The sequence below is a fragment of the Prionailurus bengalensis genome, chromosome C2 (assembly GCF_016509475.1).
Source record: "Prionailurus bengalensis isolate Pbe53 chromosome C2, Fcat_Pben_1.1_paternal_pri, whole genome shotgun sequence".
Classification (NCBI taxonomy): Eukaryota; Metazoa; Chordata; class Mammalia; order Carnivora; family Felidae; genus Prionailurus; species Prionailurus bengalensis.
This window is the reverse complement of record NC_057350.1, coordinates 140,929,718-140,955,466: the sequence shown is the minus strand read 5'-3', so window position 1 is coordinate 140,955,466 and position 25,749 is coordinate 140,929,718. Positions and strand designations below refer to the sequence as shown.

The 25,749-nt window shown below is 38.1% G+C and overlaps 1 protein-coding gene and 1 non-coding gene across 5 annotated transcripts in view; one reads left to right on the top strand and one right to left on the bottom strand.

Moving 5' to 3' along the window:
• LOC122492046 (ubiquitin-conjugating enzyme E2 E2) overlaps window positions 1-25,749 on the bottom strand; it is a 382,267-nt gene that overhangs the window by 105,838 nt on the left and 250,680 nt on the right. The gene's annotated exons all lie outside the window — the stretch shown is intronic.
• Window positions 7,554-7,656, top strand: LOC122492466. The gene has a single exon (XR_006299653.1). It is a non-coding gene; the product is annotated as a U6 spliceosomal RNA (small nuclear RNA).

Below are 25,749 nucleotides of genomic sequence, written 5' to 3'. Positions count from 1 at the left end.
CAGTTGATGGACATTTAGGCTCTTTCCATAATTTGGCTATTGTTGAGAGTGCTGCTATAAACATTGGGGTACAAGTGCCCCTACGCATCAGTACTCCTGTATCCCTTGGGTAAATTCCTAGCAGTGCTATTCCTGGGTCATAGGATAGATCTATTTTTAATTTTTTGAGGAACCTCCACACTGTTTTCCAGAGTGGGTGCACCAGTTGGCATTCCCACCAACAGTGAAAGAGGGTTCCCATTTCTCCACATCCTCGCCAGCATCTATAGTCTCCTGATTTGTTCATTTTGGCCACTCTGACTGGCGTGAGGTGATATCTGAGTGTGGTTTTGATTTGTATTTCCCTGATGAGGAGCAACGTTGAGCATCTTTTCATGTGCCTGTTGGCCATCCGGATGTCTTCTTTAGAGAAGTGTCTATTCATGTTTTCTGCCCATTTCTTCACTGGGTTATTTGTTTTTCGGGTGTAGAGTTTGGTGAGCTCTTTACAGATTTTGGATACTAGCCCTTTGTCCGATATGTCATTTGCAAATATCTTTTCCCATTCCATTGGTTGCCTTTTAGTTTTGTTGGTTGTTTCCTTTGCTGTGCAGAAGCTTTTTATCTTCATAAGGTCCCAGTAATTCATTTTTGCTTTTAATTCCCTTGCCTTCGGGGATGTGTTGAGTAAGAGATTGCCACGGCTGAGGTCAGAGAGGTCTTTTCCTGCTTTCTCCTCTAGGGTTTTGATGGGTTTGCTGTTCACATTCAGGTCCTTTATCCATTTTGAGTTTATTTTTGTGAATGGTGTGAGAAAGTGGTCTAGTTTCAACCTTCTGCATGTTGCTGTCCAGTTCTCCCAGCACCATTTAAAGAGACTGTCTTTTTTCCATTGGATATTCTTTCCTGCTTTGTCAAAGATTAGTTGGCCATATGTTTGTGGGTCTAGTTCTGGGGTTTCTATTCTATTCCATTGGTCTATGTGTCTGTTTTTGTGCCAATACCATGCTGGCTTGATGATGACAGCTTTGTAGTAGAGGCTAAAGTCTGGGATTGTGATGCCTCCTGCTTTGGTCTTCTTCTTCAAAATTCCTTTGGCTATTCGGGGCCTTTTGTGGTTCCATATGAATTTTAGGATTGCTTGTTCTAGTTTCGAGAAGAATGCTGGTGCAATTTTGATTGGGATTGCATTGAATGTGTAGATAGCTTTGGGTAGTATTGACAATTATTTAACAATATTTAGTCTCTAGATAGGTTTATAGAGGTCACAAACAACTTTTGTATGTATCATAGTCTTTAACCTTCACCACAACTAGGTAAAATGGGATTATTATTCTAAAATGAAATCACTCCATTTTTTTTTCTCCTTTTTAAGGGCCTTTATTTAATAGCACAAACCTGGATTTCTTAACACCTTATAGAGGCTTTCATGTCAGGCCTTGTGTTTAAGAAAAATCCAGATTCTCAGTGACATGCACAGAGTTCATCTCCTACCCTTCTTTCTTCCTTCAGCCCATCGGCAAAGGTCAGAAGTAGATGGGTTTTTGGTCAAACGAAACATGACCAGGGCAGGTAGCACAGGTCTGGCGATCTTGTTTGCTCCAGTGAAGGAATGAAAGGTACCTGACTGAACTCTGGGGGTTCTTGGCAGAAGTGGTGCCCCAGCTGGAGGCGAGGTTTTTTTTTTTTTTTTAACGTTTTTTAAATTTATTTTTGAGACAGGGAGAGACAGAGCATGAACAGGGGAGGGTCAGAGAGAGGGAGACACAGAATCCGAAACAGGCTCCAGGCTCTGAGCCGTCAGCACAGAGCCCGATGCGGGGCTCGAACTCACAGACCGCGAGATCATGACCTGAGCCGGAGTCGGCCGCTTAACCGACTGAGCCACCCAGGCGCCCCTGGAGGTGAGTTTTTAAGAGACCAGTCCCACAAACACCTTAGGGGAGAAGAGAGGATGAGCAACCAAACAGAAGACTAAGACGTTGCTTCCTGGCTTTTGGTGTATTCATAAAATCTGAGTTATGTCCCCTACCTTGCACATCATTTGTGCCAATATTTCTATGAGGCATCCTTAGGAGTCTACAAAATTCCTGACTCCATAGCTATAAAGAATACACGTTTTAAAAAGGGAAGCGCATGAATGGATCTAGAAACATTTTGCAGGGATGGAGCTATGACGGCACTTTCCTACCGCCTAGTTGACCAGGCACAGCCCATTATGCCCTTGCTTTCATCGGAGATTTTGTAGTCTGCCCTTGTAAAACATTTATAGAAGTGACTTCCAGCACTCAACTTAGTGATTTAATATTATACAAAGTTCATTAGTCATGGTATCTACATCAATTCTCTACAGACGCTATTATTACCTCTCAGGTTTCAGCCATTGCGTTCTCTCTTTGTAAGCAAAACAAACACAGATTTTATTGAAGATTTGCAATTTAAGAACCACCAATTTGTAGCATCCCTTAATAACTCCTGTCAATGTAGGCTGTCTTTGAAGGATTCAGTGGTTTTTGCTTTTGGCAGTGCTACAGTGGTGGAAATAACTTACGCTGCCCGTGCCCATCGTACAGTGTCTGCTAACACGCAGGGTTGCTGGCTGCCAAGCAGATTTAATTTACCCACTTCTCAGCTTGCATTAACCTTTGAATAATAAAGCACAGCTGAGGCTGCTGTAAGAAACAAACCGAGGAATGAATAATTAAAAGCACCTTCTTAGCCTTGGAAAGACCAATCCCTAACCATTAGGGGAGATTTAATTGTGACTGAACCAAGCATTAAAGAGGCTAATTGTATTCTTTATAAACTGAAACAAATGCTAAGGACATAGTGTGACTACAATATCTGTAGTATATGAAAAGCAAAGCTCTGAAAGCACCCCATAATCAGTTCAGATGAAAAAAAGGGAGAGGAGACGGAGTCTAAAGAAAAACAATTACTTCTAAAGATGGGCACTCTTGCTGTCTACATGCAGACCAAATTGCTACTACTTATAAGAAGCTATTACTCACGTAACACAGGTGGACTGGCTAGAATAGCATCTGAAGGGATAGAAATGTTAAAGCTGAAACAAAAGGTTGAGAATAGAATAGATTACAGGAAAACCCTATCTCCTTTGAATCTGTCAAGTGCTTATGCCAGCTGGGATTCTTCTTTGCTTTTGATGGATTTAATTTTCCTCTGGGAACCCAAATCTAATGTAGCTGTCATATTTATGTGTTAAGATCACTAAACAGTCATTGATATTTTATATACTTGCTAATACGTTGTTAATGCCTAATACTATATTCAAACCAAAGAGTAACCTCTTTATCTGAATGGTTGGAAACGATTATCTGTTTCTAGACCTCCGGCAAAGGGCAGGACATCCCCCTAAATCAAAGAGGGCAGTTCCCCCTCATTAGTGACTTTAAAGTATGTGTTTTTAATACTTCAAATTAGGAAGCTTTTCTTGTACTTAAGTTTATTTTGCTAAATTTAAGGTCTTTTTCTCTACCTCTGTTCATAAAGCCATTATTGTCAATGCCTTTCTCATAGTAACCTTTCAATTACTAGGAGGTAGGCAGGTAAAATTGTTTTTCTGTACTAAGCAATTTTATGGCTTTTAAAATGGCTTTAGTTTTCACTTTTATGCTTCTTTTAATTCTCTGAATGAACTTCTCTAATTTCTGATATATCTTAGAGATGACTCTTGGTATAGAGTAGGTAAAAGATGCTCACAACTGGATTTGCCATTTTAGTACAGACCAGCTTCTCATTTGGGAGAACAAGAATACTATTTTTTTTTGTTATATTCTTAATATTTTCCTGTATCACATCAATTTTTGATATAAGAAAACTAGCTGCTGGTTTATTAACTGCTGGGACTAAACATCTTAACAGTTCTATTTGTAATTAATCACCACTGGAAACAGTTCTCATTACTCCTGTTTCTTTTGAACATCACTATACCCTTGCCAACACCTTCCAGCTGTCAGGTACTTGTTTAAATTTCCTTTGGTGTTCAGTCTATTGTATTCTTCTCACAGTTAGCCATTTTGTAACACTTGGTTTCACTCCAGCCCCAGCAAAATAAATGATCCCTACCCCTGGTTTCCCATAGGCCGTGACTTCTGTCTCCGTTACAGCACTTATACTAGGTAATTTCGCCGCCTGCCTTTAGTGGAATGGAGTCTCCTGGGGGCAGGCGTTATGTCTTACTCATCTGTATACCCTAGTCAGCTGCCATGGTGTCTGGAACACAGCAGATACTCAATGTTTTCTGATTCAACGTGAATTCACAAAGAATTGTTTGGCACTTGTAACAGTGCCAACTGAGGAGGGAGTAGATACTGAATAAACATAGGATTAGCTTTGGGGGGGGATTATTTTATTTTAAACCTTTTAATTTTAAAAGTTATAAATTTATAGAAACATTGCAAAGATGGTATAGAGTCCTCATATACCCGATAGCCAGTTTCCTCTATTATTAACATTTTACAGTAGTATGGTACATTTGTCACAGTTAATGAGCCAATACAGGTATGTTACTATTATTAGAGTCCTTAGTTTATTGAGATTTCCTTAGTTTTTTATCTAATATCCGTTTTTTGTTTCAGGATTCCATATTATTTAGTAGTTGTGCCTTTTCATAATGCTCCATTCTTTAAAAACATTTTTTTTAATGTTTATTTATTTTTGAGGGAGAGAGACAGACAGACAGACAGACAGACAGGCAGAGTGTGAGCAGGGGAGGGGCAGAAAGAGAGGGAGACACAGAATCTGAAGCAGGCTCCATGCTCTGAGCTGTTAGCACAGAGCCCGAAGCAGGGCTCGAATTCATGAGCCGTGAGATGATGGCCTGAGCTGAAGTCAGACGCTTAACCGACTGAGCCACCCGGCGCCGCAATGCTCCATTCTTTTTTAAAAAACACAGTCATACCTCATTTTATTATACCTTGTTTTATTGCACTTTGCAGATACTATGTTTAAATTTAAGGTTTGTGGTGACTCTGACTGAGTCACAGGTCTGTCAGCACCATTTTTTTCCAATAGCATGTGCACACTTTGTGTCTCTAAGTCATGCCTTGGTAATTCTCACAATATATCAAACTTTCCTATTATTATTATATTTGTTACAGTGATCAGTGTTCTTTGATGTTACTATTGTAACTGTTTTGAGGCACCATGACCACACCCATATGAGACAACAAATTCAACTGATAAATACTGTGTGTGTTGTGATTGGTCTACTGAATGGCCATTCCCTGCCTCTCTCCCTCGCCTTTGGCCTCCCTATTCCCTGAGACACAACAGTGATAAAATCAGGCCAATTAATAACCCTACGATGGCCTCTACGTGTTCACATGAAAGGAAGAGTTACATGTTCCTTTAAAAGCTGGAAATGATTAAGCTTAGTGAGGAAGGCATGTCAAAAGCTGAGATAGGCTGAAAGCCAGGCTTCTTGCAGAAAACAGCCAAGTTGTAAATACAAAAAAAAGTTTTTAAAGGAAATTGAAAGTGCTGGTCCGGTCAACACATGAATGATGACAAAGCAAAACAGCTTCATTGCTAATATGGAGAAAGTTTTAGTGGTCCAGAAAGCAGATTAAAGCGGCCACAACCTTCCATTAAGCCAAAGCCTAATCCAGAGCAAGGCCCTAACTGTCTTCAAAGAGAGAAGGGAGAAGGCTGCGGAAGAAAAGTTGATTGCTAGCAGAGGTTTGTGTACAAGGTGTAAGGAAAGAGGCCAACTCCATAACATGAAAGTGTGAAGTGAAGCAGCAAGTTGTTCACGCAGAAGCTGCAGCAAGTGATCCAGAAGGCCTAGCTCAGATCATTAACGAAGATGGCTATACTAACAATGGATTTTCAATGTAGAACAAACAGCCTTACACTAGAAGATGCCATCTTGGACTTTCATAGCTGGAGAGGAAAAGTCAATGCCTACCTTCAAAGATTCATAGGACAGGCTGACTCTTTTGTCAGTGGCTAATGCAGTTGGTGACTTTAAGTTAAAGCCAAAATTCACTGACCATTCCAAAAATCCTAGGGCTCTCATGAATTATGTTAAATCTACTCTGCCTGTGCTCTATAAATGGAACAACAAAGCCTGGATGACAGCTCATCTATTTACAACATGTTTTACTGAGTATTTTAAGTCTACTGCTGAGACCTACTATTTGGGAAAAAACAATTCCTTTCAAAATATTATTGCTCATTGACAATGCACCTGGTCACATAAGAGCTCTGATGGAGATTTCCAACAAGATTAATGTTACTTTCATTACTGCTAACACAACATCCATTCTGTAACTCATGAATCAAGGAATCATTCTGACTTTCAAATCTTATTATTTAAGAAACATATTTTGTGGGGCGCCTGGATGGCTTAGTTGTTTAAGTATCTGACTTCTGCTCAGGTCATGCTCTCGTGGTTCATGAGTTTGAGCCCCATATCGGGCTCTCTGCTGTCAGCACAGAGCCTGCTTCAGATCCTCTGCCCCCTTTCTCTGTGCCCCTTCCACCTTGCTCTCTCTTTCTTTCTCAAAAAAGTACATTTTGTAAGGTTACAGCTACCATAGATAATGATTCCTCTGAGGGATCTGGGCAAAGTACATTGAGAACTTTCTGGAAAGAATTCACCATTCTAGATGCCACTAAGAATACTCATGATTCATGGGAAGAGGTCAAAATGTCAACATGAACAAGATGACTGTCATGGATGACTTTGAGGGGTTCAAGACTTCAGTGGAGGAAGTAACTGCAGATATGGTGGACACGGCAAGAGAACTAGAATTAGAAGTGGAGCCTGAAGGTGCGACTGAATTGCGATAATCTCATGATAAAACTTTTAACAGATAATGAGTTACTTCTTATGGGTAAGCAAAGAAAGTAGTTTCTTGACATGAGTTTACTCCTGGTGAAGATGGTGGGAACACTGTTGAAATGGTAACAAAGGATTTAGAGCATCACACATAAACTTAGTTGATAAGCAGCAGCAGCGTTTGAGGGGATTGACTCCAATTTTGAAAGAAATTCTGTGGGTAAAATGCCATCAGCCAGCAATGCATGCTGCAGAGAAATTGTTTGTCAAAGGAAGAGTCAATTAATGTAGCAAACTTCATTGTCTTATTTTAAGAAATTGCCAAGTCACCCCAACCTTCAGTAACCGCCATCCCCATCAGTCAGCAGCCATCAACATCAAGGCAAGACCCTCCACCAGCAAAAAGATCAACTTGCTGAATGTGCAGATGATGGTTAGCATTTTTTAAGCAATAAAGTATCTTTTAGTTAAGGTATATACATTCGGGTTTCTTTTTCACATATAATGTTACTGCTTACTTAACAGACTACAACACAGTGTAAACAGAACTTGTATATGCATCGGGAAATTTAGAAATTAATTTGACTCACTCTATTGTATTATTGGCTTATTGCAGTGGTCTGAAACCAAACCCAGAGTATCTTGGAGCTATGCTTGTAATAAAAACTTAAGTAGAGAAACTGAGAGAGGTGTTATGGAATACTTGGTACTATCTTTGCAACTTTTCTGTAAATTTAAAGTTATTCCAAAATAAAAAGTTAACTTGTGCTTGCTTCAGCAGCAGATGCATGAAGACTGGAACCATATAGAGAAAATTTGCACGACCCCTGCACAAGGATGACACACAAGGTCATGAAGCCTTCTGTATTAAAAAAAATAAAAATAAAAACTGACACTGAAAACAATAAAAGCAATATCTTGAGTTTCCTTAAAAAAATTTCTATGTACAAATGTTCAGCTTGCACATGTTTAAATTTTAAATGTAAGTCTATGATGACTCATCTCTCTATATGGAAGTTTTCCCCAAATAGTGCCAAATGCTTTACCTTAGCTACATTCTAGTTTCATTAATCACCCTGGTAATATGACAGTGCTCATGAAAAATATTAATAAAATACCAACATTTAAAATTACTTGCATTCTGGGGAGGAGAGGCATAGGGAGAGGTGATGGTGGGGATACTTCAACTGGATCTGCTCTGTAACTCAAGTTTAAGTGTATCAATTCAGTATGCTTGATCCTTTGCTCCCCAGACGCTCAACCTCTCCATGTATATTATTATTTATAATGTTACTAAGCTCAGTGGAAATGGATATACAGTAAAAGAAAAGTTAGCTGGCATGCCAATGACCACTTTCCAGTGTATGAGATCATGATATATAAGGAATCCAAAGTACCTTCTCAAAGCCATCTCCCCTTTATCCAAAGACTATGGATAGGCTGCGTCATTCAAGATTTTGTTTGAAGCAAATATGCCAATCGAATACTCCACAGCAATGATACAAATTCCTCCGAAATAGTTAAGATATGCTCAATGGTCACTTATCAGTTTGGTAGGCTTCCACACTCCAAACTGTCCAGATATCCATCCCTGTAACTTCCTGTAAGCAAGAGTGGAGGCAGCACCAGAGCTCCAGTGGAACTACTGATAGCTAGTGAAGCCACTTCTTAACATTGTAGTCCCAAACTTTCCTTGTCAGATCTATCAAATGTCTATCCATGAAGATATAAAGGAGGTCAGTACAGAATGGAAGCTGGTAACAATAAAAGTATTTGAGCAACAGTTAGTTGTTCCCTCATACCTTCACATTTGACCATATGTGTGTATGTATATGTGTGTGTGTGTGTGTGTGTGTGTGTGTGTGTACATACATAGAGAGAGAGAGACAGAGAGAGAGAGGGAGAGAGAAGGCAGTGGGAGATAAAAGAAACATAAAAAATTAGGAGTAAAAGATAGGTTTGAGACCAATAAAATGTGACAGGGTAGATTTACAATTTACAATTCTTTTTTTTTTTTTTTAATTTTTTTTCAACATTTTTTATTTATTTTTGGGACAGAGAGAGACAGAGCATGAACGGGGGAGAGGGAGACACAGAATCGGAAACAGGCTCCAGGCTCCAAGCCATCAGCCCAGAGCCTGACGCGGGGCTCGAACTCACAGACCGGGAGATCGTGACCTGGCTGAAGTCGGACGCTTAACCGACTGCGCCACCCAGGCGCCCCTACAATTTACAATTCTTAAAAAAATTTTTTTTAATGTTTATTTCTGAGAGAGAGAGAGAGAGCAAGTGAGCGAGCACGGGGAAGAGAGAGAGGGAGACACAGAATCCGAAACAGGCTCCAGGCTCTGAGCTGTCAGCACAGGGCCTGATGCGGGGCTCGAACTCATGAACCATGAGATCATGACCTGAGGCAAAGTCGGACACTTAACCAACTGAGCCACCCAGGTGCCCCTATTATTCTATTTTTAAAAGCTGGAAGAATTGAATTCTCTTGTCCTACTCCAGTTCAAGCCCTGATAAATATAAAATCCAATTTTGTTTACATAAAATAAATTGTGTAACATATAAAAGCAGAGCAGCTATTCAACAACAACTACCTGAAAAAGTGGAGCAGGATTGTAGGGTGGAGGCAAAAAAAAAATAATGATTGAAAACTACCCGGCTGTAGGATTCTTCTATTATTGAATGGACACCAAAACAGAGAACGTCAGCTTTATGTTCCTCAAAGGTAATATAACTATCAAACTGCTAGCTAAATATTAAGAGGACAACTATTATGCTATTTTGCAGGCATGTATGACTTCCTTGAACTGCCCTCCAGCAAACAGTCAGAGGTTTTTTGTCCCAAGTGAGTCACTTTCTCACTCTTGCTTCTGACTCCAACAACCTGCTTGGGGCACAGTCTACTCCACATCGATACGTGTAATTTTTCTTACATTGGATGATGAATATTCTTCATTTACAGAGGGTTTTATTTTTTAAATCCGAGGAATGAGATCTTCATGAATATAAAAGAATAACTATACTATAAAGCTCTTCTCCTTTTCTTTTTCCCAAAAAGGCTGTGATAGATCAAAATATACAATCTGCAAACTGTCATGTACAATCTCAGTTTACCACAGAGTAACTAAAACATCTCCAAAAGATTTGATTTACATTTAGTTTAGTGTACCATGATTTCCTCTTTAAAAAAGTATTTTACTCTCTATTAACATGAAGAAAAGCTCAAAATATGTCAAATAAAAAGGGAAAATGATGTAAAATTAAATCAATTTACTTGTTTATTTATTCACGCATTCAACAAACATATTCTAAGCTCCATCTATGTGTCGGTCACATAGGTAATGTGTATTTAGCACTGAACAAATCAAACTCCTTAAGTTCACGGACTTTATATCCTGGTGAGGAAAAGATAACACTAAGCAAATAAAAGTAAATACACAGTTTGTCTGACAAGAACTATGGTGAACAATAAAAAAAAGGGTTGGTAAAGGCAGTGATTCCAAATTATTTTTAAAAACAAAACAAAAACTAGACCACGTATGTGGAACATTTAGGTATTACTTTATGACATTTATCAACTTCTGTAAGTTGTATTTTTCCACTCCAAAAACAATCATGTAAAAGCTCCTAAAAATATATTAGCACACGACAGTCTGTTTTCTCTGTGAAGTGTAATATTATTTTAACGTTCACAGCTGGCTAGGGATTTGTAAAATATCAAAAGAAAGGGCCCCAATTCATGTCAGATTTCTATTTTAGGCTAACAATTTATTCACTGCAAATACAATTACACTGTTTATGACCAGAGCGTGCTAAATATTCACAATGTAATTTTTTAAATTACAATTTTGTTAATGATTACACCTCTTCAGCTGCACATTAAAATAAAGACAGATAATGTCTTTTTTAAATAAGATTTTTCTTTTTCTTTCTTTTTTTATTATTTTCAGAGTGAGAGCATGTGTGAGAGCAAGTAGCAGAGGAGCAGAGAGAGAGAGGAAGAGAGAGAGGAAGGGAGAGAGAATCTCAAGCACTAAAAGTACAGAGCCTGACACAGGGCTCAAACTCACAAACCGTGAGATCATGACCTGAGCCAAAATCAAGAGTCAGATGCTTAACTGACTGAGCCACCGAGGCACCCCAAGACAGAAAATGTTTTTAGCAAAAGAAACAATAAGGAATTTAACCCAAATTCCAGAGTGAAATTATAAACTCTGGAAGTTATCAGTTAATGTCAGAACATTCCAATTTGGTTGTTCCTATAACTTTATGTACGATGCAGGTAGCAGCAACTCAGAGTACACATGGATGTATTATAACAAGGAATAGCTTGTTAAACATTGAACATAGTAGAATAAAAATCAAATGGTTTAGATTCATTAAATTTAAGTTGTGGGTCAATATCTTTTAGGAGTTTTCTACTAATTTCATAAATCTTATGGTATATCAAGTATAATAATTACATCCAATGTCTTTGCTCAAAGAAACACTGTCAGTATTAATAACTGAGCTGTCAAAACACCAACATTATTTTTTAAATTTCAAAAACAGCAACAAATAAGAACCTCAGGGACAGGACATAAGCCCCCTGGGTAGCAGACAGAAAAGCAAACCAATATTGATAAAAATATGTTGGATAAAGGAACAAAAATCCACTTTACAAAGAAAATTTGTTTGCTGGGTTATTTAGGGAATGCAAACAACAATATGGAAAGGAAAGGAAGAGGCATGTGAGCTTCAAATACTATAAAATAGTTGATAACTCATACAGTGAATGGGAATCCTTGGGTACCCCACGCTTCTGATTTGGTTGGTAGTAGTCCATTTCTAAAGCCTCCAAAGTCACCACAGACAAAACAACCCTCTAATTTTAAATTTAGACTCTTATGTAGATGGCAAATGACAGATCAACTCATGCATGTTTAAAAAGACTCAGTTTGGGGCGCCTGGGTGGCTCAGTCAGTTAAGCGGCCAACTTCGGCTCAGGTCATGATCTCGCGGTCCGTGAGTTCGAGCCCCGCGTCAGGCTCTGTGCTGACTGCTCAGAGCCTGGAGCCTGTTTCCGATTCTGTGTCTCCCTCTCTCTGACCCTCCCCCGTTCATGCTCTGCCTCTCTCTGTCTCAAAAATAAATAAACGTTAAAAAAAATTAAAAAAAAAAAGACTCAGTTTGTTGTAGACACATTAAAAGTATCCACAGACTTACTTCTAACGCCCAGCTTGCCCACTCAGCGACCTTGTATGGCAATTAAGGTAAGTAGCAGTTGAGAAGGGTCTATGTTTTGGTAGTAATGATATTATCACATATAAGCATATTTCTCTTCGAGTAAACATACATAAATGTGTTCTTCCTTTTATTAAAACGGTCTCAATGCCAGGAAAAAAATGAAAGACCTTCTACGTTTGTAAACTTGGCTCTCATGGATTTCAAGACAGTTGCATTTTTAACTGAAAAATCCAGCCCAAAACAATTGAGATCTGTTTCCGTTTCATGGTTAATCATGCTTTAAAAATAAACTCCTGAAAAAGTTCAAACTCATATCTTGGCAGGTTCCTGCTTCTCCATAAACCCTAACTGATTTAAGTTTTGAGTTATTGATTTGAATTTTAAGGAATTTATTTTATCCAATTACACTATGCCATATATTAATAATGAAGTTACAAATACAGAACAAGAGAAATATATTAAGAACTGAAATGCTGCTGAAGGACTTCACTTAGAAAAATGGTTTCAGACACAGAAGCTCTGAGAATGCTTACTTTCAGGGAGTGGGAACAGTGAAACTCGAAGCATACCAAGAACAGGAAACTCTAGATGAGATCCTGATAGGTCTGATTGGCATTTGTGATACTGTAACGGAGATATCAAGAGGGCTTGAAAAATATCAGTTCTCTGAGCAAAGCAGTGATGAATAGATAAAAATATACCTACCTGTGATGATAAAGTAAAGGCAAGGAAACAAAGATAATTATCACACTACTCCTAAGAAGGAATGTTATGGGAAGGAGAGACCAGAGGCTGATATGGACCAGAAAGGGACCAAACAGTGAGAAAGACACTGAGCAGAGAACCCAGATTCAATCTCAAAATGGGTGGTCACCAAGATGATGAAAGAGAATACCCAAAAAATACATACACTCAGTAGTGTTAGGGAGATTTTAAGTGTTATCACTCCCCCCTTTTTAACTTGTTGCCAGCATTCATGAACATTAAAATTCTGTTTCTCTGCGCATAAGTAACAAAGGTAGATTTAGAAGCTATTTGTATCAGTGGTAGGATAATTAACAACGATGTTAACTGGAATTTTAGGCATTATATCTAGAAAACAAAAAATAGTAAGATAATGTTTTGCATTCCCAAGTTGCCTACCAGATAAATTTGTGGGCCTTCTGGGGTTTAGCCACCTGTTCTTAGGCAACATTTAAGTACAAATGTATTTTTATAATAAAGGTCATTGGATTTTTTTTCTCATTTATTCATTATAATTAATTCGAAGTCACTGTAACCAGATGTAAAGATAAGAACTACACACACAACCTTCAGAAAGAAAGAAAAAGAAAATCTTTTCCCAGTCTCTAAAGGAAAGAAAGAAAACTCAGAAAACTTTCCTAGGAGTTATCACAGAATTACTGAAGGTAAGGTTCTTTTCAAACATTTAAAACTTTGGGAAATCTGTGTTTCCTTAACTCAGTATGCTGGAAAAGGGCTATTCTATTTATTGCAAAGGTTCAAGAGAGTTTATATATTTAATTTTTCAGAGGGCTAAAATCTCACCAATGAGATAAGGATATGGTATGGATCCCAAAAGCTAGTTGTATCCTAGCTTTAGTTCCACTGCAGTGAACTTATTATTATGACTAGGTAGGGTATATTAATTCATCCATGCAAAGAAAATGCAGATGCTAGATCCTGGGGGCATGGTGGTAAGGCACAGCTGCTCTTCTTGAGTTTCACCATTTAAGGGGAGAAGACAGACAAGTTAAGGGACAATTACAGTGTATTATGATGAATGTGGTCTGTATTAGGAATAAGTACAGAGTGCTTATGGAAGTAAAGAGGAAAGGCTCCTCAACCAAGCTGTGAGAGAGGAGATCTGAAAGATTCAAGGAAGTTACCCACGAGTAGGGGAGAGTGGAAGAAAGGGCGGGGAAAGAAAAGGCAGGTAGGGGAAGAGCACAGGCCAGGAGGCAACAGAGAAGAGGGTTTCTTTCAGAAAACTAGGCACCGTGCTGCGGCAAAGCGTGAGGCAGGAAAGGCAAGCAGGGCCAGATCGAGAAAGCACCTTTTATGCGGTACTAGAATGGATTTGTCCTGAGGACAATGGAATCACAAATAAGTTTCAGAAAGAGAAGTGAACATGGACATGTTTTCATCTTAGAAACACCAGTCTGACAGCAGTGAGGAAGGGGCTGAGACTGGGGACATGAGACCAGTTAGGAGGCTTTATGGTATTCAGGTGGAAGATGATGGTGGTAATGAAGTCTGAATTCTGGAGCCGAGACACAAAAGGAGCATGTTGAATCTGAAGGACCCGTAGGATGTCCAGGTGCAGATGCCCAGCCAGCTATGAAATTTAGGTGAAACAGCTGCTGCAGAAAAGATTTGTGAGAAGGCAGTAAACAGTGCACCTTCAGAGGCCCAGGAGTACAACACGTTATATGAGAACCAGCAGTGAGAATGGTGAGAAATTAAAAGGGTGTTCTAATGAGAAACAGTCACTGACATTTAAAAGTATGGCCATTAGATGAGGTGACTGAGAAAGAGCAACCAAATAAGGAAACTCCAGAGAGCATGGCATCACAGAGGCCAAGAGAGAGGAAAGCACTTGAAGGGGGATAAAGAAGTCAACTGTAACATAGTGCAGAATGGGAGAGAAAATGACATTGAGAACGGTCCATGAGTTTGAGTAAAAACTGATGTTCCTGACTTTGGGAAGAACAGTTTGAGTGAGACTACTGGCATTGTGGATTGTGGATTAAGGAATGCACAATATAAGAGATTAAAAGAAAGACAATGTGTTTCTCTTTCTGGAAGTCTGGATGGGAAGGGGCAGAAAGGAATGTGGCCTGAAGAGGAGGCAAGACGGGGCGGAATACGAAGTAGGCAGGCAAGAGGGATGACGAAATCACCGACAGAAGCACTGAAACCTCTTCTACTGTGATAGGAAGGTAGGAGAAGAGGAGGAAGGAAGACGGGAGACTGAGGTTTTGGCACAATGTTAGTACCACACATGTGGAAACGGCAGTTTGAGCCTAGATTGCCACCTTGGTTGTGTCATCATGGGTAAATCTGACTGTATAAATCAAAACTTTTCTGGTCCTCAGTTCACTCTCATAAAGATGAGGATATGGTGCATTAGATACCCTCTAAAGCCCCTTCAGTAATAAAGTCCATAATAACAGGTCATAATCGCATGAGGGTTTTTGCTTGTTTTTGTGATAGAATGCTATAAAAAATGAACTAATATGTACAGAAATGGACTTACTTATGTCTGATATCTACACAGTCCCCTTGGGGAAGAGAACTCTGAATCAAATTTACATTGTAAAGTAAAAACCAGAATCACTGTGGCTCAGGCATGTAATAGAAATGTTCAGTCTGGCCCAGTGTGCCCAACAGAAAACTGAAGCCAGGCTGGTGCTTCTTTTGACCCCTGGAGACAATCAGTAAAGACCATGTAAAGCATTCAGAAAAACTAAAGTTCTTTCTACTAAAGTATTTGAATAAAATAAAGTTAAGAGATCACTTCCAATATAAAATTTTAAAATTTCCTTTTTATCATTTTCATTTAAATACAACAAAAGTTTATTTCTAGCTCAAGCCATTTTCAACATATGTTGACAGAATGGGGAAAAGGCCCTGTGTTCCTACGAATTTAGAGACTCCATATCCTTCCATTTAAATCGGAAGTTCTAGGGGCCCCTGGGTGGCTCAGTTGGTTAAGCTGCTGACTTCATTTCAGCTCAGGTCATGATCTCACAGTCTTGAGACTGAGCCCCTCATCAGACTCCTGCTTAAGATTCTCTCTCTCTTCCTCTGTCCCTCTCCTCTGCCTGTGCATGCACTCTCTCTCAAAATAAATAAATAAATTTTAAATCAGAAGTTCTTAACCTCTTTTTTGCTCAAGGACTCATTTGGCAGTCTGCTGAAGCATATGGACCTCTTCTCAGAATGCTTTCAAATGCATCACATAAAATGCATAGTATTACAAAGGAAACATTATATTGAAATGTGGTTGCCAAAAATTTGGTGTCACAAATGTGCTTCCTTACTAGATTCAATGACAAAATTTAATCCAATCTGGTAAATCTAATAATTATTTCTGTAATCTTGAAACAGTGAGGCACAGATATTATTTTGAGATATTTGGAATAACAGTAACATGATTTCTATTGGTATCACAAAATACTGTGCAAGAGCCTCTGCATCCAGCTGGCCAACTGGTGAAGAGGATGTAGATGGTGTCCAGAAGTATTCTGTATTTCTGCCATCCCACCTCAGGGGCCAGAACTGAGGCACATGGACCACTACCTAGTGCTAGGAAACAGCATTTCACCAGCTCTTACTCTGAAGTCTCTCCAGTTGTTGTGTTTTTTGGGGGAATGTGGGAAGGGCTCTTGTCTGAAACTCATTCTCTAGTAGATTCTCCAGGAAGAGAATTCTTGGAGTAATCATAATCATTTGTTTGTGGTAGTTATACTTGAAGGGAAGTTTGGCTGGATAGAAAATTGGTTGCTCATGTGGGCACCTGGGTGGCTCAGTTGGTGAAGTGACGAACTTTGGCTCAGGTCATAATCTCATGGTCCTTGAGTTGGGACCCCGCACTGGGCTCTGTGCTAAGAGCTCAGAACTTGGAGCTGGTTCAGATTCTCTGTGTCTCCCTCTCTCTGCCCACTCCCGCCTCCCCCCCGCTTTGCCACCCCCCTCCCCCCACCGGCTTGTGCTGTGTCTCTCTCTCTCTCAAAAATAAACATTAAAAAAAAATTTTTTTTTAAAAAAAAAATTTTTTTTTTCAACGTTTATTTATTTTTGGGACAGAGAGAGACACAGCATGAACGGGGGAGGGGCAGAGAGAGAGGGAGACACAGAATCGGAAACAGGCTCCAGGCTCTGAGCCATCAGCCCAGAGCCTGACGCGGGGCTTGAACTCATGGACCTCGAGATCGTGACCTGGCTGAAGTCGGACGCTCAACCGGCTGCGCCACCCAGGCGCCCCCCAAAAAAAATTTTTTTTAAGGAAAATCAGTTGCTCATGTTTTCCATCCTTGAGTATTTTAAATATGGAACACTTCACGGATTTGTCTTGAATCAACTAATTTTTCAATCTTTCAAATTCTGATTTATGTTTTCTTTTCTATCCTTTAGCATTAAAAACATTTTTTTACATTGTTTTAAAATAATGATTCTGCAGACTTTTGGGGGTATGTTTTCATTCCATTTCATTATTTTATTCTTTATTTTTTTCTTTAAAAATATCTTTGCTTAATTTTTTTTTAATTTTTTTTTTATGCAATGACCTTTTCTGTACTTTGAAAAGAAGAGTCCAGGGGCGCCTGGGTGGCGCAGTCGGTTAAGCGTCCGACTTCAGCCAGGTCACGATCTCACGGTCCGCGAGTTCGAGCCCCGCGTCAGGCTCTGGGCTGATGGATCGGAGCCTGGAGCCTGTTTCCGATTCTGTGTCTCCCTCTCTCTCTGCCCCTCCCCCGTTCATGCTCTGTCTCTCTCTGTCCCCAAAATAAATAAATGTTGAAAAGAAGAGTCCAGGATAGTTTTTCCAACTTCATGATTCTAGAACTCCCTCTAGATTTCACAAACTGATTTTTTAAAAAATGGCCTTCCACTTTGTGGGACTGCCTATGTTGTCATCACCTGCTTTATGTATTTATCTGTTTACTTATTTAACTTACTCATTTACTTACCATTCTTTTTCATTTATATTTAAGCTTCTTATAAAAAAAATTAAAAGCATTTTTTATGGTTTGCCATTTTTAACAGCTTTCTATATATTTTTTATTGAAGTATAGTTGACACACAATGTTACATTAGTTTCAGGTGTGCAACAGTGATTTCACAACTCTATATGTTATGCTAGCCACACAACACTATTGCAATACCATTGACTATGTTCCCTATGATGTATCTTCAACCTCGTGACTTATTTATTCCATAACTAGAAGCCCGTAACTCCCACTCTCCACCCATTTTGCCCATCCTCCCACCCCACTCCCAGCAACCACCAGTTTGTTCTCTGTATTTGAGTCTATTTATTTATGCTTTAACTGTTTGTTTTTTTCCAATTCCATACATATGTGTGTGTGTGTGTGTGTATCTATCTATCTATCTATCTATCTCACATCTTTTTTATTCATCAAAGGACACTTGGGGTGCTTCCATATTTTGGTTATTGTAAATAATGCTATAATAAATACAGGGGTGCATGTATCTTATCAGATTAGTGTTTTCATTTTCTTTGGTAAATATATAGTAGTAGAATTACTGGATCTATGGTATTTCTATTTTTAAATTCCTGAGGAACCTCCATACTGTTTTCCACAATGGCACACCAATTGATACTGTCACCAACAGTGCACAAGGATTCCCTTTTCTCTACATCCTTGCCAACACTGGTTATTTCTTGCCTTTTTTGATGTTAGCTTTTCTGATACCTATCAGATACCTATCATTAAGGTGATATCTTATTGTGTCATTGTGCTATCACCTGCTTTTTATCTGGACTTTTTCTTTCTTCTCCCCTCTTGTCCTGTCCTGCTCAATTTGGATTCTACTTTAAGCAGCTTTTCTCAGTGAGAGGATCTGTTTTGGAAGGGACCTTTGGTTTGCTTGTTTTGAGAGTATGTAAGAACCAGAATGATCCAGCACCATTAGACTGAATTGCTTCCCAGTCCCCTTGTATTCACCAATGGATTAGGTCTTGCAAAAATACCCATCCAATCTCAACATCTACTCGGACTGGCTTAATGTCTTTCCAGAGAGTAGTTCCTGGCAATTTGAGGGATTTCCAATTCTCAGGGATATAAACTGCCCTGCTTCCTTTCCTCTGCTTCCTCCCACACAGCTACCAGTCCCATATGAATCTTGTAGCTGTTCGTAGTTGGTCCTTACCTGCTAGTATTTGGGGGTTGGTGGGGATACCTAATTTGGATGTAGTTGCTATACGTAGGTTTTGATTTTGATATCCTAGTTGCTCTACCTGTTTTTGTGAAGAAATTAAAGAACAATGCCACTGCTACCAATATCTTTCAGGAATCTTCTTCTTGAAGTTTGTGTTTTTTAATTTAAAATAATTATTGTTCAAAGTCTACTTCAGAATAATATGAATTGGGGCTATCAGTCATTTAACAAAAAGTTAGTAAAACACCAGTGATTTTCAAACTCTAGTACTTGGAATCACGAGAGATTTATGTATGTGTATATGCATGCCTCCGTGGGTCCATGTACTTCTGCTTTCCTTCCTTCACCCCACTTTGAACAGAGGGGATCCACTATAGATCCTGTACTTCCATGAAATATTCTGTTTGAAGAATCAATTACATGGTTAAAACTGTTTGAATACTACTGTTCAAGAGTCATTTTTAAAAATTAGTATTGAAAATCTAAATAAAGTAAACTGACATTCATAAAACAGATTTAGTATTCAGAAAGATAATTTGAGCCAAGAACTACAAACAGAATTCAAGCAAAAAAAAAAAAAAAGTATCTTTTAATAATCCCTCATGTTTTTCAAAGGTTTAAGTATATTTTTATTATATTCCTTTGTTAACAGTTTTTACTGGTTTTATGTTTCTCCAATTTACTATCTGCTTTCTGAATATCCACTGTGGTGCCAAATATAGTTCTTAAGTTGTCCAACTATTTACTTAGAGCAAATGTAAAAATTTAAACTTACATATGCTTAATCATGAAAATGATCAACCAAATTCAATTTTTCCATTTTGTCTTATCTACTTAAAATTTCAATTCCTTTAGAGGTGTTGTGAATAAAATGCTTAACAGAACAAATTTAGAAAAAATAAAAACAGAACTCTAAATATGAGTGTTTGTGGAGAAAAACATGATTCCTTGAGGGTCAAACATTCTGATATATACTATAGTATATCACAAACCCATGAAATTGGACCTCATGGACCTACCTGTCAGCCCCCTGGAACCAAATTAGGATCAATAATAATAATCTTCTGGTAAGCAAAGAAGATTTCATTTCCCTAGATGGTGAGATCCCCCAGAAGCAAGGAGGGTAGTGCCATTTTGGAATTCTAGCAACCGGAAAAGAAAGAGTAGGGCACAGCAACAACAACCCCTTCGGAAATCTACAAGGCCCAATTTTAAGATCTATTTGGGGGATTCTAATGTATTATTTGAGAACTGGCTGCATGCCAGATAAAAACAAGACACTGTACATCCGTATTCAGAAACTTGCCAGACCGAGACAATATTCAAGGTTTGTGTGTATAGAAAAGTTGTGAAAATGAAGGAAAAGAAAACTGATTTTGTCTTTATTTTAGAAATCAGAGGCCTTCAGGTAAAACAGACACACACACACACACACACACACACACACACACACACACACACATATTGACAACAGATTACATTTTTCTCTGTAATAGGCAGAGTCCTTTACTGAAAAATAGACTGAATCAATGTTACATTCTCTTGGAACTTGTTTAATCATGTATAATATTAAGCAAAAGTCAAACCAGATATATATATTATAAAATATAGCGCTTCTTTTTCCAGTGAATTACCTGTCAACTTGACAGGTTCAACTCTGCTTTATTACTAAGGTACTAGATCATACTAAGAGTACAATACACAAAAGTTCTTACTGGGCAGAATGGAATGTCAAAATCCATGCAGAATATGTCACAGATGTCCACTGACAGACTATAAAGGTAAAGGCATAATGTGAATATTTTACTACTGCCTAATGTAATTTACATGTATCCATTTTTTTTTGCTACAATTGTTTCTTTTAGGTTAAGTTAGGAATCTCTGATGAGCTTAAAAATCCTTTACCCATTACCTTCTTTCTGAGGTAAGTGACACAGAATATTAAAACTCAAGAGATTCTGGTGCTCCTCCAACTCAAGTCCCTCATTGTACAATGAAGTCAATGTAGATCCATCGAGGTTAATTTAAAAATAAACACACTTAGTATGTGCCCACAATATTCCAGGCACCATCACACACGTCTTCCAATTGAATCGTAATAGCTTTGTGAGACGGATTTCATCACCCTCAATTTAGAGATGAGGAAATCAAGAGACACAGGACTTCATCAAAAGCACATACACAGTTAGTTCCAGAGCCAAGATTAAATCTTCAGAGTCCAAGTCTATTTTAATTTTTTATTAGTTGTCTGGTTTGGTTCCCAACTCTCCTCTATCTCTCTAATTTCACACCTAATGTTAAGTGACTTGCTCAAGGTCACGCAACTAGAGTAATAAAATTTGAATCCAGGTCTTCTGACATCAGAGATTTAGCATATTTCCTGTTCTCTTTTCCACTGCATTCCCATTACTGAAAAAGTTATGTATCTCCCCCCATTTAAGTAGACTTCAACTTTAGACTTTGACCACTTCCTAGTGACTGCGATGAGAAAGGTACCATGGTAGATGCTCGGTGTATTGTAACCATCCCTAAACTAAATGTATCAGAGTGTGTCATGTTCTTACTTTATGGCCACTACCTTCTCTTCTTCTCCAAGGATCTGCATCAGTGCCTTTTTGTTTGTTTTTGGAATTAAGCCAAACAACTGTGTGTAACTTGGAAAAAATATAGGATGCAGTCTTTTTTGCCCATAATACTTACCATTTATTTGTAGAAATTAAGATCTGAATAGAGAAGTAGAGGAAAAAAAACCCTGCTAAATTGTGTGCTATTAACTGGAAGTCCAGATGAAACAGTAGTAAAGAATGAAATAAAAGGGGCAAATGACAAGTAGGATTGACAAGAAAGGTTGGGCTGAGGGATGGCAGAAGACATGGCTTGAAAACAGACACTAAGCGAGTAGCAAAATCCAGAGTGGTCTATGTGGAGCCAGAGTAAGGGGGCTGTGTGAGAGAAGATCAAGGAGAGAAGGCTGCCACAAGTGTGTGGTGAGGCTTTGAATAGTAGGCTTACACGATCAGGATTGATGCAGTCACTTTTGATCGCTGAAAATAAAACTAACAGTTACCATCTATTTACTCTGTCCCTATGCTGCCCTAAACCCTTCAGAGTATTTCACATTAATCTTGATTGTAACTCCATGAAGTAAAGATTATTAGGCTCATTTTCAGTTGGTATAACTGTGGCTTGGTCAGGCAACTTGCTCAAAAAGTCCCAGGAAAAGTAAGTAGAAGCTCAGTATTTTAAACCATGTCATATGGATTCCAAAATTCATACTATTTTGGACAGTTATTTTTCTATTAAAACCAACAGATAAAACAAAAAAAAAACTTTCCCATAGCACAAATCTTTGGCTTCAATTTAAACTATATTCCAGTATAACCACAAAGGGAAAAACATACTGAAAAGATAAAAAGCCAAGAAAAGAAAAACCTTTAAGCTTGAGGTTTCTCATGCAGCCAAATTCAAAATATATAAACACATGTAATAAAGTGTGTTTTATGGGCAACAGTCACTTTAAAATCCCAATGGAGCATATATTTCATATTTTACAGAGCCCTTACATATTCCTTTTAGCCAATTTCACTTAATGAATATCTTATTTTTTCAGGTAAAAACTGCTTTGAAATTTTATCTCAGACTTCTCCATAGTTAGATCTCATCTAAATAACCAAGAAAAATAATCACTGTTCTGCATTCATTTTGCAAACACATAGTAACTCTATGAAGTTTCTCCCTAATGTGAAGGAGAAGGCAGATAAAAAATGCACTGTTATAAGAGAAATAAATAAGACTCAAAGATTAACTATTATTTTGCAACAGGACAAAATATTTCTGCAAAGAGTAGTTTGCTATAATGCAAAGAATAAGCTATTCGAAGTTATCATTACAGACCATCACACAGGCAAGGATCATCAAGACTCTGTTATACAGGATACTATACTGTAGAAAACTAGCTGTGAGCTAATTGCGCATATAACGGACCAATCTTTTCCACACATCATTTATATGTGTACCTATCTATCTCTACTCAGGTACCAACTGTAGTATCCTTCATTTAACATTTTCTTTAAATTAAAACATTTTTTAAAGAAGCAAATGACTATTTTAAGCCCTTTAAAAAAAATAAAATACCTAGTTCAGCCTCAATTAAAAAGCCATGAAATCACAGCTCTGATGTACTATATGCTTTTCCCAATATAAATTAAAATTAATGGCTCTGATGTAAAAGTTACAAACTTTTCCTAATATAAATTAAAATTAATAAAAATAATATAAATTAGAATGAAATAATACAAATAATATAACTAATTATAAATTTTAAAATGTTATTCTGTAGTACCTATAATCATTCTGCACACCTCAGGAGTAAAGCATCGTACTTTGGGAGCCACCTGAATAGGAACTCTCCTAATGCAGGAACAGTTTAAAAAGGATTCTATTACTGTGCAAACTGTTATGGGTATTTGCCCAGCTCTAGAGAATGTGTGCCTATACCCATAAATGCACACTATGCTCTGAGACTAGAAACTCAGTCAAAACAGAAATTTTGTAAAAAGTGAGGCATACCACACAACTCCCAGTTAAACATTTTTCCTTTGATAGCTACTGCGCAAGAGAGCGTCTGTAGGCATTCGAGGAAAATGGCTTAAGCAATTCTTTAAATATGTCACAATACTTGTCATGAGTTAAGGAAAAATGCCAGTTGTGCTAGAGCTGAAGTCTGAAGGGTGAATGGGGTTTGGAAATACAAAGTACAGAGAGAGTCCTTACAGACCTGGCCTGGGGAACAGCAAAAGTGAAGATTCCTTCCGCCTACATTTCTGTTCTGGCTACAGGATTTCCAGTTCAGCCACTGCATAACCACTGGTGGTCTCTGAGAAGCCAGAGGGGTCATCCACTTCACCTTTTTTTTTTTTTTTTTAGATTTTTTAAAATATTTATTTATTTTTGAGAGAGAGACAGAATGCGAGTGGGGAAGAGCAGAGAGAGAGGAAGACACAGAATCCCAAGCAGGCTCCAGGCTCCAAGCTGTCAGCACAGAGTCGGATGCGGGGCTTGAACTCCAACCAGAACTGTGAGATCATGACCTGAGCCAAAGTTGGACATTTAACTGACTGAGCCTCCCAGGCACCCCCATCCACTTCATCTTCATCTGAATTTGTCAGATACTCTTAGATTTAGCAAGAGCTAATGGGACCTTCTGTGGGGAAAAGTTACGATAACTAAAATTATTTCACGACCGTAGTCTTTTAGAAATTAATGACCTTTGGTGTCTTTAATATGAGATGAACTATACTATGCCTAGTGTGACTCAAACTGCCAATTGCAGGGGCAAGTAGAGCTGTCTGGATTCTAGAACCACACGGACTAGAGTTCTATCTTCGCTGCCACTCATTAGCTGCGTGACCTTGGAAAATTCATTAAGCAGTTCTGTTTCAGTTCCTTCAACGGTGATAACGTTACCTACATCATAGGACTGCTGTAAGGATTAAATGATATGACATGTAGAAATAATAGCTGAAGAGTAAAATCAGGATGTAGAATAACAGTAAGAAGTCAATAAATTTGCTATCAGTTATGTGAAGTAGCATCCCCTTTAATGAGACAAAAATGAAATTGAAAACTTAAGCATCAATGAAAGCTCAGTTTACAGCACACTTGCTTTTCAGAGGATATGAGTTACGCAAATTATTTTCTGAGATACAGATGTGCAGCCTTAGAGACTATATTGCTAATTGCATCATTTGTATTTAAGACTTCACATACATTTTAAAAACACTTGGTAATTAATGAAGCATTTTCTCGCATTTTATGTCATTTGATTCCCAACACAAAGCCTAAGAACTAAGTTGTACAAGTATTATTCACATTCTGTAGATGAGGAAACTAAAGTTCAGAATGGCTATTTAATAATCCCACAATTACAGGAACTGGAGAAGTACTTTCTTACCACACCAACTCTGTCTCTCATAACTTCTACTTGTTTCACACTTTAGGATAAAGAAATGGGTATGACAGGGGCACGGGCACTTGGGTGGCTCAGTTGGTTAAGCATGCAACTTTGGCTCGGGTCATGATATCACATTTCACAGGTTCGGGCCACGCGTCAGGCTCTGTGCTGACAACTCAGAGCCTGGAGCCTGCTTTGGATTCTGTGTCTGCCTCTCTCTCTCTCTCTCTGCCCCTCCTCCACTTAATGCTCTCCCTCTTGCAAATAAATAAACATTAAAAAATTAGAAAAAAAAAGAAATGGGTATTACATAATTAAATTCTGATTTAAGATTGCTGCTTATTTGCTTTGCCTTGGGTAAGCAGAACTGACAGAGTACTCGTTGGCACAATAAAATTTCACATATCTCATTAAGTTCTAGAAAAGTATCCTGTGTTTCAAGGGCCCTAAAAATAAATGTAAAACTTTATGTCAACAGTTGATGTTACTGGCTCCTTGGAATAAAGTAGTAAGTACATTTAAATAATTTGACAATAAATTTCATATATTGAAAAAAAAAAAGAAAAAAATAAATAATGAATTAAACACCGATCTACCATAAATGATAACAAAATACTTTGACAATATTGTTGACTTTGCAGATCCTTCAAAGATCAACTTCATGTCTAGATGACTGTTCACTTCTGCTGCTACCAGCTAAGATTCTCTGCCATAGTTGCTGATTTTCTGCTACATAAATCTAAGCCAGGGCTTTATGGCCATTAGAGGAATGAAACAGCCACAAGAGTGTTATGCAAACATGCTATTTTAAAATCAAGTCCAATGTCACAGTTCATATATTTGGTACATTCTAATTTATCAAGAACATTATCTT